The sequence below is a fragment of the Eptatretus burgeri genome, chromosome 9 (genome assembly GCF_056783735.1).
Source record: "Eptatretus burgeri isolate ZD-2024b chromosome 9, Ebu_testis_v1, whole genome shotgun sequence".
Lineage (NCBI taxonomy): Eukaryota > Metazoa > Chordata > Myxini > Myxiniformes > Myxinidae > Eptatretus > Eptatretus burgeri.
Genome location: NC_140969.1, coordinates 44,454,064 through 44,471,070, shown reverse-complemented (window position 1 = coordinate 44,471,070; position 17,007 = coordinate 44,454,064). Strand labels below are relative to the sequence as shown.

The window sequence follows — 17,007 nt, the reverse complement described above, 5'->3', positions numbered from 1 at the left end:
GTCCAGGAATCAAACCCAGATGACTAGACAACTCAACTTGCATGCCGAGTGCTCCACTTCAAAACCATCTTGGAAACTATCCTTTTTGGTGTTATAGTGGGGCAACTTAGCTAAATATAGCATAACAATTGTGCATTTTGTGAGGAAAGCACCAAATTTGGCACACTATTAGCCTAACATATTATGAACATATTTGGATATTGGGCCATCTCAAATTCAGCCGCTGATGGCTGTGCTAGCCATTTTCCACTGCCATCAAAAATTTTGAGATGGCCCAATATCCAAATCTGTTCATAATATGATAGGCTACTAGTGTGCCAAATTTGGTGCTTTCCTCACAAAATGCACAATTGTTATGCTAAGTTGCCCCACTATTAGGAAGTGAGGTTCAAGTTCCGTTTACTGAGTTGACTTTCCCCTTGTTCAAATGTAATTGATGTTTCCCAATTCCATTTTCCTGAATGTGATCATAAGCTCCTCTACGGGCTTGAGATCAATGTTTCATGGGTTGTGTGCAGACACTCGAACCACATCAAAATGCTATTGTTGTCAAAGTTGTGTTTTTCTTTCTTTTCTTTTTTTAAAACCCTCAACTTAGCAACAGGGGTCTTTTTGGACCCCAGGCCTACATTTTGATGTTTTATTTCTAAATATTAGTTTTAACAATGCATTTCATGTTTTATTAGTTTCTTTACCTGTACGTGCTGGGAATATATATATATATATATATATATATATATATATATATATATATATATATATATATATATATATATATATGATGTTTCAAGATCCCACCTTGCTACACACAGTAACAAGCAAATCCTTTCTGGGGTCCAAAAAGACCCCAGTTGTTTTCGTTCATTTTTTTTTATGTTTAGCTTTGTTTACTTTATCACTACAACATTATCCAATCAAAATAACGACGTTTCCTCATTGATGTAAAACTTCAGCAGATTGAATGAAATTTAGTGATTCTGAGTTGCGGTCATAAAAGTCCCCAGTTGGTAAGATTCGGTTGTAAATATGTTGCTTATTGGTAGGATGAGGGTTAATGCCGAGTTTGGAAGCTTCGTGGAAAAGCTCGTGAAAGTTTTCCTTGGTCTGCTGTACATCTCAGGTTTCTTCATAATATCAGTACTATAATATATCTTGATGAAAGCATTCTATAACATGTTTTAAACGGAATTACCACGTCGACCCCGCATCGCACTCCGTTTGATCGGCCATCCTCTGGACGAGCCAATATTTTTTCCTCCGTTCACGAAGTACAAGACGAGCTTAAGCAAGGTAACTTGAGCCTTCGCTTTATCATGCGGAAGGAATGGTTGCCATTTAAGATTGGACATTGCGATTCACTTAGGCTGAGGTTTACCGCATCATGACGGTAACGATGATCGGATCCATATGACTACTCATGGCACAGGTTTAAATTTTGTTACAGTCATTGTTTCGGTATTAGAATCATTTCTCATGCTTGCACCTTGTAAATGCATTGTGACATGAGTTACTGTACACATGCCTTTGGTTCACATGAAGCTACAGAAGCAGGTTCACAAATCAGTGACCTTGTCATTAGGCTATAAAATTTACTGGAGCGGCACTCAAATGGCATACAAGGAAGATTGTTCTACTGAAAGATGACATACTATATAATGCAACACCCTTCCTCTGAAGCTTGTAGTCGGATTACATTGCCAGAAAAAAAAAAAAAAATCAAACCCAGACTAGACGACTCGAAGGAGGAGACACTACCTTTTAAACTACTGTGTTCATTACGTAATAAGCGCACAGCTATCAGTCAATCTAAGGTTCAACAAACATTTGACTGACTATATTTATGGGCAAACGTTTTAAAATCTTTGTGTAGCATTTCAGTTTTTATCCCTGCCACCAAAGAGGTGGACGGAGGATATGTCTTCACCCGTTTGTTCGTCTGCCTGTGAACAGGACATCTCAAAAAGTTATGGACAGATTCGGACGAAACTTGGCGGACAGGGTGTTTGTGTGTGTGACAAGGACGAACTGATTAGAATTTGGTGAAGATCTGGATCCACATATTAGAATATTTAACGTGATTCTTCATCATTGAGAGGTAAGGCCAAAAAACGGTATCTCAAAAAGTTGTGCACGGGTTATGACAAAACTAGGTGTACGAGTTGGGTAGTTGACAATAACAAGCCAATTCGATTTTGGTTCAGGTCTGGACGCAGATCTGGCCTACCAGAGCGATACAAAACGTAAACTGTTCAGCCTGGCGGAGGTACGTGCTCTACCCAGTGCCCTTCGAGTCAGTAAAGTATAGTTCAGAATAATACTGCATTGCTAGTTTTCATAAAGATAAGAGCAGCATATAATGCATTAAATCCATTCCTCCCTTTATGTGTAGTCATGTAGTGCATGGCTGCTGGTTGCACCATCTCTGAGTGGAGGCTGTGTCGCTGATTTCAGTGCTCATTGTAGGTTCAGACAGGAATTTGTAATTTGTGCCGAAACACAATAGCCTTCTCTATGTGAAAGAAACCGTGGGATCTTCATTGTCCACCAGCAACCAACGTTAGTCGAGGCATCAAAGGTTGAATTGAAGTTTCTGATAATTATGATTGCTTTAAGGAGAAAAAACAAACAAACAAACAAGAAGACACTTGTCGACAATTTGAATAATTGAATTCTGTAATGCTTTGTTATGCCAACAACAAATGCTTTACTGTTTTGAGAAATTCAATATCCTCTTCTTCATTGTTCAATTTCCCACTGAAAACACTCGGGAGACTAAGTGGTCACCTTGAACTGGACGCAAGGTGGTGATAAATCAGGATGCACATCAGACGTATTCAATCCCAGGTATTACGCATCGAAGAAATTTGAGCATGTCCGGGAAACTGACACACATGACCCACTGTTTCAAAGGTCACTGTGAACCTTTTTATGTCCACAAGTGAGCGTACGGAAATGGAACAGCCTCTCAGATGGACGAGATGAAAGATCCTGTATGCAGGATCTCAAAATGTCAGTTTGCTAACGAAATACAGCGAGTCCACAAATTACCGTTCCAAATTCAAACCGTAAGAAGAAAATAATGAAATGGAACACCATGATGTGGTTTACTGCACCTTAATAAAACTTTGAGAGATGTTCTTTAACGGATTTTTTTTATTTTACAGGTGTCCAGCCAAGCACAAGCGGTGAGTATGTCGAACACGCTCATAAGTCATTCCAGCACAGTCCCCGTAAGTCCATTTGGATTCAGATGATGATCTTGACAAATAAAACTTTGAGAAATGCTCTTTTGACATGCAGAAAATTGTGTAGTTGTCTACCATTTCATTTGTAAATTTATCACCGTTTCATTTTCGAATGGTAAGCCTAATTTGTGGACACCCCACACATCTCAAGGTAATCTGAACCTGAAAAATGACAGCGTTGTTGTGAGTAAACTGCCAACTGGATTATCCCGTTTCCCCATCGATTGCCTCCTGTCCACAGCGGCCTAGCTCTGGCCAACTGAGACTCGAACTTTCACTCGATGCTTCTTTCAACAGAGCTTACAATCACGTGAGTATGTCCTGCATCATCAAAAACTTTTTTTTCACTGTTAAGTAATACCACATGATTTGACAACCCCACCACTTTCACTTCTGCCTGAGCAAACCCTCCCTTGCCCTACTTTTGACCTGGCATCAAATCATAAGATACAGCCCCAAAAAAGCAATTACGGAAAAGCTTTTTTTTTATGACAGTCGTCCCATGCTGAGCCGGGCCAAAAGTTTCTTTCGATAGGAGAATGTTGTATCTGTACATAATGAAAAAAAGCAAACCTTTGTTTTGTGTTCTAAAAGCTTTACTTGCAAAACAACAGGGCTTCACACCACAGGGATGCAATTCAGTGCAGTATCAGTTGGACGCAGACTAGGAGGAAAGCCAGGGCAAAAACAGGACTAACACATCACTCAACAGCCAAATTCAAACTACAAAGACCAAAAGGATGCATTCAAAAAGTTGTAGGCTTGAAATTCTCACGATAGTCGAAGATACACCAACATTGAAAATTGTTTTTCAACATACATGCACATCATAATAATAATAATAATAATAATAATAATAATAATAATATAATGGAGGCCTGTACTTTTGTCAGTTTCAGGGTGTTCACGACAAGTGGAGTTCAAACTTTTCAAAGCCACAACCCATCCTGAACAGATCACCATTCAGTCACATGATACTCCACTGAAGGTGATTTGGGCAGGAATTGGTCATTTGTTCACGGTGCCGGCGATAGCTCACCTATTCTTCACAAAGGACACAGTAGGATCTTTAATGACCACCAACTAAAGCTAGCAGATGGGACAGCCAGTTTAATGTCCATCCAAGAGACGGCACATGCGTCGATGAATCACCCTGCCTGTGAAACTGTGAAAAGATGACAGTTTATAGGTGGGTCGAGATTCGAACCCAGGCCAGACAGCTCAGAATTGAGTGTGCATACCTCTCGGCGAGGCAAGCGGAACATCCGACCCGGGACACGTGTTGATTGGGCCCACGTGGTGATATTTTGTTCGGTATTTTATGTGGCTATCATCACCGAATTCAAAAACAATTGGAGAACACAACGAATATTCCATCCCACGTGACTGTGGTCAAAAAGGAAGGGACCTCAGAAGTCACATAAAGCAAGTCACTTTAAACTAATATTGCTATTTGTAATGTATGGCTATTATTAAAATGTATATCATTTCCTGATGTTACTTTTTTATTTAGTTAGTATAAAGAATCAGGATGTTTATCCCATGCTAAAAAAAAAAAACAGGGGGGGGTAATGTTATTGGCTCTGTCTGTCTGTTGGGTCGCAGAAATAAGTGACCCTTATTGTCAGTAATTCTGTCTGTTTGTTTGGATGTTTGTTCGTTTGTCATCAGCATAATTGGGAGTAAACGTGGTCGGATTTTAACCAAACTCGGGTGGTAGGTACATCTTATGACCTCGTGCTTTGGAAATTGTGATTGTTGCTAGGGATGCTTTGGTTCCCTAGCAACAACCGAAAAACCTTCAAAATCGGTACAGTTCACGCGAAATCAATTCCGAAAGCCATTATCCCACGTAGGGTAATGCAATTTGGCACGAATGATCTACGGGTGATGCTCGATCAAATATATTCCAGTTTTTGTGATATATGGAATAGTTTACCCGCAGCGCCCCCTACAATTAGGGTATGCGCGGAAATTGGCGAAAATTAAAGGCCCCCTAGCGACCAGGTGAGTGCATCGATACGAATGAAACTTTGCAGGTTCATGGTACTCAATGAGTACTACAACTTTGCCTCAGGACATATTGACCGATTTCGCTTGTCAGGGGTCAAAGGTCAATTAGTGCAAAAATCAATAATATGCGAGAGCTGGAGGTGTCTTCGCACCAAATGCTACTCCTCCTAGGGTTATGGTTGGATGTGAAATGAGAGCGAGAGATGAACCTTCAGAGTTTAGGCTTTATTCCATTTGATTGGAGCCGCTTCTGTGGGCACACCGGGGAATACAGGTTCAGCTAGGAGTACATAAGCAGAAACGTATACATGTGCAGTTAACCATTGCAGACTAATCCGCGTAAGCACGGAGTTCGATATAATCTCCATTCTCACCAGTCAATGAGCACCTTCAGTTAACGAGCATCAAGTGGACAGCCGATGTCAATAGCAATGCCCCGGGGACAATCCACCCGTGCCGCAGAGACCTCCCCTTATACGCGAGACGCACAACATGTGATCCCGCGTCATGTCCCTTGATTCACGTTAATTCACCACAGGATGGTCATGAAAATTCACACTAATCGTCTGGAATACATTGTGCACAAACGATCGAGCCAGATTTTCGATTTAGATCTTTGTTCACCCACAGCACCCCCTCGAACTTTGGGGATTTCCGATTTCAAACTGCATTTTCGGTACTTTTCATTCAAATGGATACCGAGTAGTTATCAGCAGATGGAACTGGATGAGATTTGATATGCATAATCTTCAGGTGATTCCCTATCCGCTATATCACATCCATTTTGCTCTATATCTTATAGTTTCCATGCCCGGCAACCCATCGCCGCCTACCGGCTTGTCTGTCTGTCTATCTGTGTGTTTGTTCGTCAGTCACGCTGTCTTCCTAAACGGTTGTGCAGAAAATTCGCCAAACTTGGTGGTTATGATCACAACTTGGTGGTTATGATAACCACATGGCATGAAAGTGTGAGAGCTGCATCATTTTTGTCAAAAGGTCAAACACCAAACAATGCAATTATGGGTACATTCAAAAACAATGTTGAATTAAACTTTTTACATGTAATCAACATTGAGGGATGCCTGAGATATGGAAAGTTTTTTTTTTACATTTGACCCCCGGTTCATGCCCCAGGGGATCAGGACTTCTGGTCACAGGGGTGAAAAGAGAAGATTTTTTTTAAAGAAATGAAAATTAGACACTGGGTCATTGTTGGTGTAACTTTTTACATCTTTCATCTCTGCTTTAGGTGTAAAGTCTGAAGATTTGTGGTGATAGTGCGCCATTGACTTCACTCTTGTAAGTGATGCCATCATTTTTATATGTGCAGTCAAAGCAGTCAGAACTAGAGGGGAAGCACTCGATAGAGTGCAAAACCTCCGCCGCCAATACTGCTTGGTCACTCAAGTGAACCTGATATCCTATTCATTCAATTTGACGTCAACAGTGGTCACAGAGTTATAGTTTGCAACTTTCCCTTTTACTTTTAACTTTTACATACTCAATTCATTCGTCATAACTAGATTCCTTGAGACAGAAATTGATTTTATGTGGGTATATCCACCTGAAGTTCCAAAATCAGCCGCAATTATAATTTTGGCATGTTATTTTGTTGGAAATCACTTATAACATGTAGAAATGCAAAAACAAAAATCGAAATTTTGTTGAAAAAAAATTTGCAAATTTTTTTTTCTCCAAAATTTTTTTTTTTTGCGGGGGGGGGGCAATTGGAAATCACTTAAAACATGTAGAAATGCAAAAAAAAAAAAAATCGAAATTTTGCTGGAAAAAAAGTTGCAAAATTTTCTGGGTTTTTTTCTCTAACAATTTTTTTTTGGGGGGGGGGGGTTGGAAATCACTTTAAACATGTAGAAATGCAAAAACAAAAATTCAAATATTTTTTCAAAATGGCCGCCATAGCGGCCATATTGGATTTTGGACCAAGTGCAAAATCTAATGGCATGATCCTTGGACCATACCTAATCCCCCCACCAAGTTTCGTCAAAATCCGTCGAGGAGTTTTTCCATAATACTGTTCACAAACAAACAAACAAACAAGCAGTCATAGACTGGTACTTACGAAATTGTAAACTTGACCTCTGACCTTGTCTAATAAAAGCTGTCTCTCGAGAAGATAGCGACGCAAACCAGAAGTTTCTATGACGATTCTGTACAAAACCATCAAAAATCGAATGCATGACCTCCCTGTGACCTTGACCTTTGACCGATTTTGACCAAAATCTAATCAGCACTAGCCATCACCCTCCTGAATCACGTGGTGTAATTTGACATTGGTAGCTCCTTCCATTCTCGAGTTATCGTGCCTACAAACAAACACACAAACACACACAAACAAACACAAACAAACACACAGAGGATGGAAGTCATCAATATACTTACGAAATCTTTAGATTTAGAAATCTTTAGATTTCGTAAGTAATAAAAATGGCCCATTGGGCCAGGACTTGACAAAATTCAACAAGATCACGTACCATCAAGAATATTGAGTGATAATAGGTATTTTTTGGGTTAAACATAGTTTTTATGGTCAACAATAGTTTTTAGGATCAACAATAGATTTAGGGTCGAAAATAGTTTTTGTCTTTCTGAACATTTGGTGGCATTATGATTCATAAGTGATCATGACTACCATGAAAAACCGTAGATAGCACTTACCATGTTAAATTAAAATACCAGTCACATCCGTAATCCGTAACGGATGTGACCAATTTTTATAATCCAGTCAAAGATACTCCCCTCCTCCGTCCGTGTTTCAAATTTGAAAGGAATCCGTTAAGATTTGGTGGAGACATGAATTTTTGAAAATCAGCCCATGCTAAAAGATACGGATTTTCGCGATTTTTCAGGAATTTTTCCTGACCTTGACCTTTGACCTTGACATGCCAAAAGTTATAGGGTTCTATTCTGGTGGCCAATAAGTCCATTGGTGAAGTTCCATGGCATTCCGACTCGAAATGCGACCTGTAGAACGAGACGTACAAACAAACAAACAAACAAACAAACAAACTGAACCGACCAACATACTTGACAAAATCGTAGATTTTGTCAAGTAACAAACAAACAGACAGGGGTGAAAACGGTAACCTCCGTTCATCTTCGATGGCGGAGGTTAATGATTCGTTACTTTACTTGTGTGCATATGTGCTGTTAAGATTGCTTGTAAAGTTTAATGAAAGCTGCTACGGTCCCCCCCCCCCCCCACCTGCTCCAGGCTATCCTGCCAGCCCAAGAATACTCACAAAGGATCTTGAGGTGAAGCTTCACCTTATCCCAACACTTTCAGCAGGTGACAAAGAAGGGAGAGTTGGATGGTTTCAAACGTCCTTCACTTTATTAAGAGTAATGTGCATAATGCCCACGGTTCTTGACGAGTGATGAGGCAAACCTTCCACCGAGCGGTTTTGCTTCTCCGATCCGAGTCTCTGTTACTCCGACGAAGGGTTAATGCCTGAAACGTCAGCTTCTCCTCGCGTCCCACAGTGGTTATCATACCTCAGTCAATGTCCGGTTGATTTTATCCATCGTTTCACAATCCCATTTCAGTACTTTCCTTAAGATATGGATGTTATAACCAGTAAAATATTGTTGCGGTTCTGTAAAACCGGCATTCCTCCGAGGCAATGGCACCCGACATATATAGCAATCCTAAGGCAGTTACCTCATTAGTATTCGATTTAGTTAGCCCTTTCCATATGTCTAGTGGGTAAACGGGACGAGATGCGTTGCATTGCGTAGGGCTTTTAGTGAGGTCTTCAGTCCCTTATTACCTCCGCCACCGAAGGTGAAGGACGAAGGTTAAATCTCTCCCCTCACCAGTTCTTTTCTTTCCTTTGTTCCTCCAATTCCTCACTGACCCACATCTTCACACCTTCGTCTTGCATCAGATTTTGCATTTTTGCACCTCCCACTCATACATCGTAAACACACCATTTTTATTCCCTCCTCCCCCTTCCTAAGCGATTGGGTTTTGTTGGTCCGTCGACCACGCCAGGTACAACAAGATCGCTACAACCTCAACTGTTCCTCCTCTGTGGGCGTGTGTGTGTGTGTGTGTGTGTGTGTGTGTGTGTGTGTGTGTGTGTGTGTGTGTGTGTGTGTGTGTGTGTGTGTGTGTGTGTGTGTGTGTGTGTGTGTGTGTGTAAGTAACATAAGTTAAGATTGTTCTTGTAGTTTATTATCAGGTTAATCTGCATTCTCTCTGTACCCAACAATTCCTGAATTGCTTTCCCCTGCTGTACATAATTTAAGAATAAACCCTTTTTAATGTGCCACATCATTTTCCTCACCTTGCTGTAAAAATAAATTGCTTATTTTGGTCCAGCATGGTTCACACATTAACCTAGCCAGGAAGTTATATTCCAATAATCTGCTGATGAGCCGGTGCGTACTTGGCAGCTCCACTCGGCTGAACCTGATACGGTAAGTTTAACAAGAGTACGCATCAAGGGCACCATTCCCCGATAAGGAGGCTGTGTGTACCACAGTTAAACGGTAGTCAGTTGGAGGACACTGGGTCACGTAGTTAAATTGTTGGCATTTGCGGTCGATTAGCGACACAAACTTATTTGTTTGCGACGGCCTTGATTCCTGGTGAGTCTTAAGAAAACCGGGGGGGGGGTACCTCCACCCTCGTAGTACCCCCGCGATCCCGGGTACGCAACAACATCTACTGCATCGAATACCCTTATACGCCGATGTTTCCTAATGTTTTCTTCTTTGATGTACTGTGTTTATTAAAAGCTCGGCGCTCAAAAAACAAACAAACTTTCTCTAAAAATGTATCTGGCTGCTTCCCAACTCATTTCAATGTGACCCATTAATCACCAACAAAATGGGACGGAAGCCAATTTCCTTCCAGTTTTTACCTTGTGTCCAATGACACCATGGTGCTCTCCTATGGTGCCAACTCACAAGCCACAATTATTTTTACTGCCTCGTTTTTGCCTGAATGTAACATTCAATGTCACTTTGTTTGGTACTGCCTTTATAGGAGGAAGTCCAGTTCTATTCTGTAAGCTAACAATTATGCAAATGTGAGACAAGTAAATGAGGGGAATTGTTGTCTCATACATGAGCATGAAGCGTATATTTGACAACATAATGTACATTTTGAGTTACACTGTCAGCTTATCCGACCCTGCCTTAGTCATTCCAAACACTACAAATGCTATGTGCTGTTTTCTGGCTTGACACTCAGCTTTACATGGAAAGAACATGGAAAACCCCAGGGCTTTCCATCCCGTGCACTCTCTGCCAATATGGAAATGATTAGATGCCGGTCTGAGAAATGGAGCATGTCCTTCAATCGTGGCAAATCTCATAGTGTTGCTCTGTTGCTCCAGGAGGAAGGCAAACAAACCCAGCGAACATAGTTCCATGGTCAGGGTACCGGACAGGGTTCAGTGTTTTTAACATCTCGGCCTCACCATCAGGTATGACCTCTCATGGGCCAACCGCATTGCAACGCTGACCTCCAAAGTCAGGAGACGTCATGCCATCTGATGCCTAACCAGTGAAAAAAAAAACAACTTAAAAAAAAATAAATCTTATCAACACTTATGATGGAGTCGTATGATGCTCCTTGAAGAGTGAACTCCGAGCCGCAGAAGGAACAAATTGATTGCGTTCTTGCTGTTGGTGGTCAAATACGAGTGGGGTGTACAAGTTGCATTTTAAATCAAAATAGTGTTTCTACAAGGGGAATAACGAGGGTTTTATTTATTTATTTTTTTACAACTACCTTTCATGGCTGCAAAGGCAAACGGTGGTGAAAAGTGGTTAAAACGCAGGGTGTCTCAATAAAATGTAACCAGACTTAAATATTTCAGACAATTATGTAGCAGAAAGGGTGGCGATGTTGAGTGTTACTAATACCTAACAGATGGCGTTAGCATGCGATGGAACGATTTCACCTTATCAGTCAGCTGATACCCTTAAGGTAGTGTTGGACAGCAAGATAGTGTCGTTTTTGATATATCAAGTCTGCATACATTTTATTGAGACACCCTGCACAGAAAAAGTGGAACTCCAGTTGGATGCAGGCTGGGAATGAGGATGCTGCCAGGGTGAAGCATAATGGATGGCAGGGAAGTGCTGTTGCTCTCTGCCCTTTGACCTCTTCCCAGAGCTATGTGGACACAATCCCACTGGGTTGTTTTCCTCCACCCAAACTAGCTGACACACATATCTGAACCAATCAGCACTCTCCATACTTTTTTTTTTAATTCAGGTATCATGTTTTGTGGAAGAGTAGAACACAAGTGGGGAAAGGGTTAAGAGACAGAGTGGGGCAAAGGGGAAACAGCTGTGTAAGAATAAATGGTGAATAGTGTCTCACAAGAGGAAAATGCAGCATGAGAGGAGTTGCAGGTGAAAGGTGGACGGGGTCTCAGCAGGTGTAGAGAAGTTGAGAGGTAAAATGGGCAAGAGCATGAGGTGGCAATGGACAGCAGATTGAAGGCCTGTGAAGAAGATGTGAGATCACAGACTCAAGAATATGGTTCCAAATGTGGGAGAATTGAAAAATGAATTAACTTGAGCATTATCAACTTGGAGAGAGTGGCATGGAATGGTTCCGGGTAGATGGCGCACGCAACCCGGTGGTGGGGGCATCAAGTGTGTGGAAAGGCAAAGCAAGAGGAGCAAGAACGGATGAGGGCTAGGAAAAGAACCGCAAGGCCACTAACCTGCCTGCACTGATGGAGAAGCAAAACTTGAGACTCAGCTTCCTGTCGCAAGATGGTAGTTACACAAAGGGTCTTAGATTCCAGGGCTTCAAGTGGAACAAGACAAAAGCAGCAGCATCAGTCCATGTTCCATGGCACTTCAACTCAAGGCCTTGTGTACCATTACAAGCCGAGGATGGCTGAGGAAGGATTTGACTATGTGGAGAATTCTGAGATAGCAGCTGGTTTTGGAGGCCAGCCAAGCTCAAAGTCAGTTTGTAGCACTTTGTGAGGCCAGAGACTGTACCTCTCCCAGAGGCTGGCCACAAATAAATTGGAGGATTAGCCAGCTGTTTTTGTGGGGAGACAAAGAGAGAGAGCATGGGTCCTTTCTACATTAAAAACACATGAAGGCCGAGTGTGATTTTGCTGAATTTATACTATAGAGATGTTTGTTTGTTTGTCTGTCTGTCTGTGTTGCCTTTTTTAATCAGAGATGGCTGAATGGATGTTCACCAAACTTTCAGAGGTTCATCAATCAGTGCAGGGAATGGTTTAGGCAAAAAGTTTTCAATTTTTTTTTTATTTTTTTTTAAATCCCTATAGTGCCTAAAAGCCTTTGTAGGTTTGCAAAATGTAATATTAAATGATCCCCGACCCCATTCCTTAGTGGGTGTAGGGAAATGGTTTAGGCTCCAACAAAAAAATTGTTAAAATCAAAATTACATTTCTTAAAAATGCCAAAAGGATGAGAACAGCACCAGGCAACACTACATACCCCTGCTGGTATTACATATTGTAGACTTTTCAACGAAGCCTTTTTGATTAATTTAGAGAAAATAAAATTTGTGGATGGGGGGGAGGAGTGGGGGTATGTAATATACACTATTTATCTACATGACTGTATGTAGGTACAATTGTACATACTGTATACATATGGACATATTGGATGGATGATCCTCACACCGTCAGGTGCCAAGGGCTGCCGGTCAGGCAGTTTCATCGGCTAAGCTTACAATCCTGGACAGGTCGCCACTCCGACACAGGGAAAGCATGGCAGGAAATTGTAATTTGTTCATGGTGCCGGCGATGAGTCTACTCTTTGTGAAGGACACCGTGGGATCTTTAACGTCCACCAACTAATGCTGGAAGACGGGACGCCCGGTTTAAAGGCCATCTGAGGGATGGCACAAAATGGATAAATCACCCTGCCTGTGAAACACTGGGAACAATAGTTGAGAGCTGGGTCCGGATTCGAACCCATGCGATAGACAGCTCAGTGGCGAATGTGTGTACATCTAGGCCATCCTTTATAGAATATACACATATATTATACATACCGGGCATAGTGGCGTGCGCCTGTAATCCGGCTACTCGGAGGCTTGGGTTGGAGGATCGCTTGAGGACGGGCGCTCTGCGCTGGGCCGCGCTATGAGAGGGTGTAGGGCAGCCCGGAATCATGGCGAAACCCAATCCTTATCCCTGTGTCGTAAGAGGCGACCAGGGCTGCGTCAGGCAGGGCATCCGGCGTAAAACCTATACCAAATCAGTATGCGGATCATAACGGATGATCCGCTGTGGCGACCCCTTACGGGAGCAGCCGAAAGACGAAAACACACACACACACACACACACACACACACACACACACACACACACACACACACACACACACACACACACACACACACACACACACACACACACACACACACACACACACACACATTATTGATGTTTTTCTATGTATTGAACAAAGCATGTAATGAGTGACAAAACAAACAGAGAGGCAAGAAACTGGAATAAGCAAGGGGACAAAGCACCAAGAAGCAATGGCTGTGAGGGTAGAAGGAGCAATGCACCTGAATAAACAGACTCCTCACAGCCGATGTCTACGGGGAGTGAAGAGCTTAAAATGCACGTTTTCTTGGCTCGGCGAGGCGAGGAGAGAGAGAAAGACCTTTGTCATGGTGCGACCAATTTCTCATTCCCAGAGGACAACGCACCCACTGATCTGTAATACCGCACTTCATCAAGCCATTGTTTACGTGACACATTGTAAAATGTTTGTTACGAATACAAACAGAAATTGGTCCAAAGGGTTTTAATGATCTTATTGTTTTGCAATGGTTGCACACCATTTAGAGAATACCATCAGAGTAGTTAAGCTAAAGTCAGTAAAAAACAATAATTACCACTTTTTTTAAAAATACAATGGCGAGGCTCATATGAGAGCCAACATATAGAACGTACAACAAGGGGAGCAGGAGACAAAAGGGGCGGGAGAGTGGGAAACAGAGACATGAGGAGATCAGCGGAAGGGAGACGGATGGGGCGGGGGTACACAGGGTAAACAAGATGGACACTACAGGGACTTTCAGGGACTTTCAGGTCCTTACGCTACAGGAACTTTCAGGAAGAAAAGCAGGGAATTTGAAGGAGGTGGGTTTGGGGTGGAATAGCGGGGGTAGAAAAGATCACGCCTTTGGATGGGGGAAGACCTGGAGGGAAGAGTGGGATTGAAGAGAGTGTGGGAGTTTATTACAAAGGCAGGAAAAAAGAGGAATGAAAGTGTGAAGGTGAGCAGTGATTCCTAATTTTGAAAGTTTTACCAGAAGGGGGTGGCTGGTGGACCTTGAGCGTCCTGCAGAAATATGGGGGGGGGGATATCTGACAGACAGACCAGGGGAGGTGAGGCTGGAGAGGAGACGGTAGAAGACAGAAAGACCACCGACCTGCCTGCGGTGAGAGAGTGAGAGACCCAAAGACTCAGCCTCATCGTAGGACATACCAATGATCCTGAATGCCTTGGTTTCCACAGCATGAGAGGCGGGAGTATCAGCCCAGAGGGGAGAGCAGTACTCCATCAGGCTGTGGACGAAGGCTTTGTATGTTGTCAGAAGCTCAAGTGTGCCAAGGTAGGACATTGCACGACGGAGGATGCCCAGTCGGCGACTGGCGTTGGAAGCCAGGTTGGAAATGTGGCTTTCCCAGGAAAGATCATGGCAGATAGTGAGACCCAGAAGCTTCATTGAAAATACTTCTTCAAGAGTATTGTTGAGAAAATAAATGTGGTGGGGGGAGGGGGGGTTCCAGATGGCCCTTTCAGAGAGACATAGTGAGAGTGAGATTTGTCATGATTGAAAGTCATGTTCCACGTGTTGGACCAGGTTGTGATTTCATCCAGATCTGCAGAGAGTGAAGAAGGGATTGTGGTACGGCAGAGGGTGTAGTCATCAGCAAAGAGATGAAGAGGATTTTCCAGAGTCAGAGAGATCATTGATGAAAACCAGAAAAAGAAACTATTAAAAACTTGGAAGTAATTGGGTAACTTATTTGGTATATATATATATATATATATATATATATATATTTTTTTTTTGCACTTATCATTGACCTGTGTAGTTTTTGATTGCCATTGCTCACGAGATCAAACCAAAAAACACCATTTTGTTCGTGCTGGTAGGGCCAGAGCACTCAATCTTGGAACACGTTATCTTTTGCTGGCTGTCCCATCTGCATTTCACTTTCGGACGTTACACATGATCCTCCAACATCTTGCAAATAATGAATGCCATTGTGCGCCGGTCGTCTAACCAAATGTGGTGCTTAGGATCAACTGAATGGTTAGCATTGCTTGCAAAAGGTAGGAGGGATGGGGGTGACAACATGACACAGGCATTATGGGTCAAATATCATTTTCAAGTGCCTTGATTGCTTTGTGATATTTTGGATTGTTCCGTTCGGTCCAGAATTGATTGTTATTTTGGTGCCAGTAGGAAGTTGCACCTTGTAACATGGATGTAGCTCATTAACAAGCTAGAATAAGCTAAGATTCTCGTCCTCTTAAAGATGACGTCATAAAACGAATATGACATCATTGTCATGTATCAGGTTTGCGAAAAATTATCTGTGCTAATGCCCGGCTTGATTCCCGCAAACAAAATTCAAACAGCTTGCCTAGTTTAGGAGATAATGGTATAGGCGATTTCCACTAGCGGCGATATTATGACGTCAACTTTTTTCTAGGAAGAATTTCCAAATTCAGAGATGGTTACTGCCTGCGCGTGGGCTTTCTGCATATACCTGGCAAGTTTCACAAAGATCCGATGAAAACTCTGGGTTGTGAAACAAAAAATGTCAAAAAAATAGGAATGACGTCATAAAAATTGATATGACATCATAGTGATGCATCATATGTACGGTAATTCATCTCTGCTAATGCCCTGTTAGATTCCCGCAAACAGAATTCAAAAAGCTTGCCCAGTTTCAGAGATAATTTTTTAGGCGATTTCCACTAGCGGAGATATTTTGACGTCATAACTTTTTTTCTGAGGAATTTTCAAAATCGGAGATGGTTACTGTCTGCGCAGGGTAGTTTTACATATATACGCCAAGTTTCAGGAAGTTTCGATGAAAACTGAAGGCTGTGAAACAAAAAAGTCTTCAAGAACAACAACGTCAGTAAGACTTAGAGATCCTCCACGAGGATCTAAAAAAAAAAATGCAGAGTTTAGCTGAGTTTGGGGGGGTCATCGAGGTCGTACGGAAGTAAACTTGGAACAAATTTTGCCCCCTCTTGCATATGTAACTATGGAGTTCATATAACATGATGCCACATGCAGTGTTTAAGTATATACTCAATTGTACTTCAATTTTAATAAAATAATGATTGTATAGATTGTTAAGGTGTCACATCCTCAGGTTTAAGGGGTCAAAGGGAAGACAACACCCAATCAGACCGACACGTTTATTCCCCGGTACGTATGCAATGCACATGCGTGCCGTGGTCACTTCACACAGAACATGTCAACATTTCCCCCCAAAATAACTATACATTAGTGCAAGATACAATCACTACAAGTTAAACCTTTCAGGTGCCTTACGCATGTGAGCAAAAGGGGTGACTGTGCTTGTGGAGTGCTCATAGCAGCAGACTCAGAGGGAGATTTGGGGGAAGAGAATGTACAGGTTCCAACTCTCTGTGATTGGGTTCAGACACATCGGGTTCAGGTACGTTGGGTGGTGGCACTTGGCTCACAAATGGAATCGATACAGAGGGT

The 17,007-nt window shown here is 42.1% G+C and overlaps 1 long non-coding RNA gene across 1 annotated transcript; it reads left to right on the top strand.

Annotated features, from left to right (window-relative positions):
* Nucleotides 1-818: 818 nt before the first annotated feature.
* Nucleotides 819-9,702, top strand: LOC147020029 (uncharacterized). Its single transcript, XR_015061609.1, has 3 exons — nucleotides 819-3,555; nucleotides 4,139-4,233; nucleotides 8,491-9,702. It is a non-coding gene; the product is annotated as an uncharacterized LOC147020029 (long non-coding RNA).
* The last annotated feature ends 7,305 nt before the right edge of the window (nucleotides 9,703-17,007 follow it).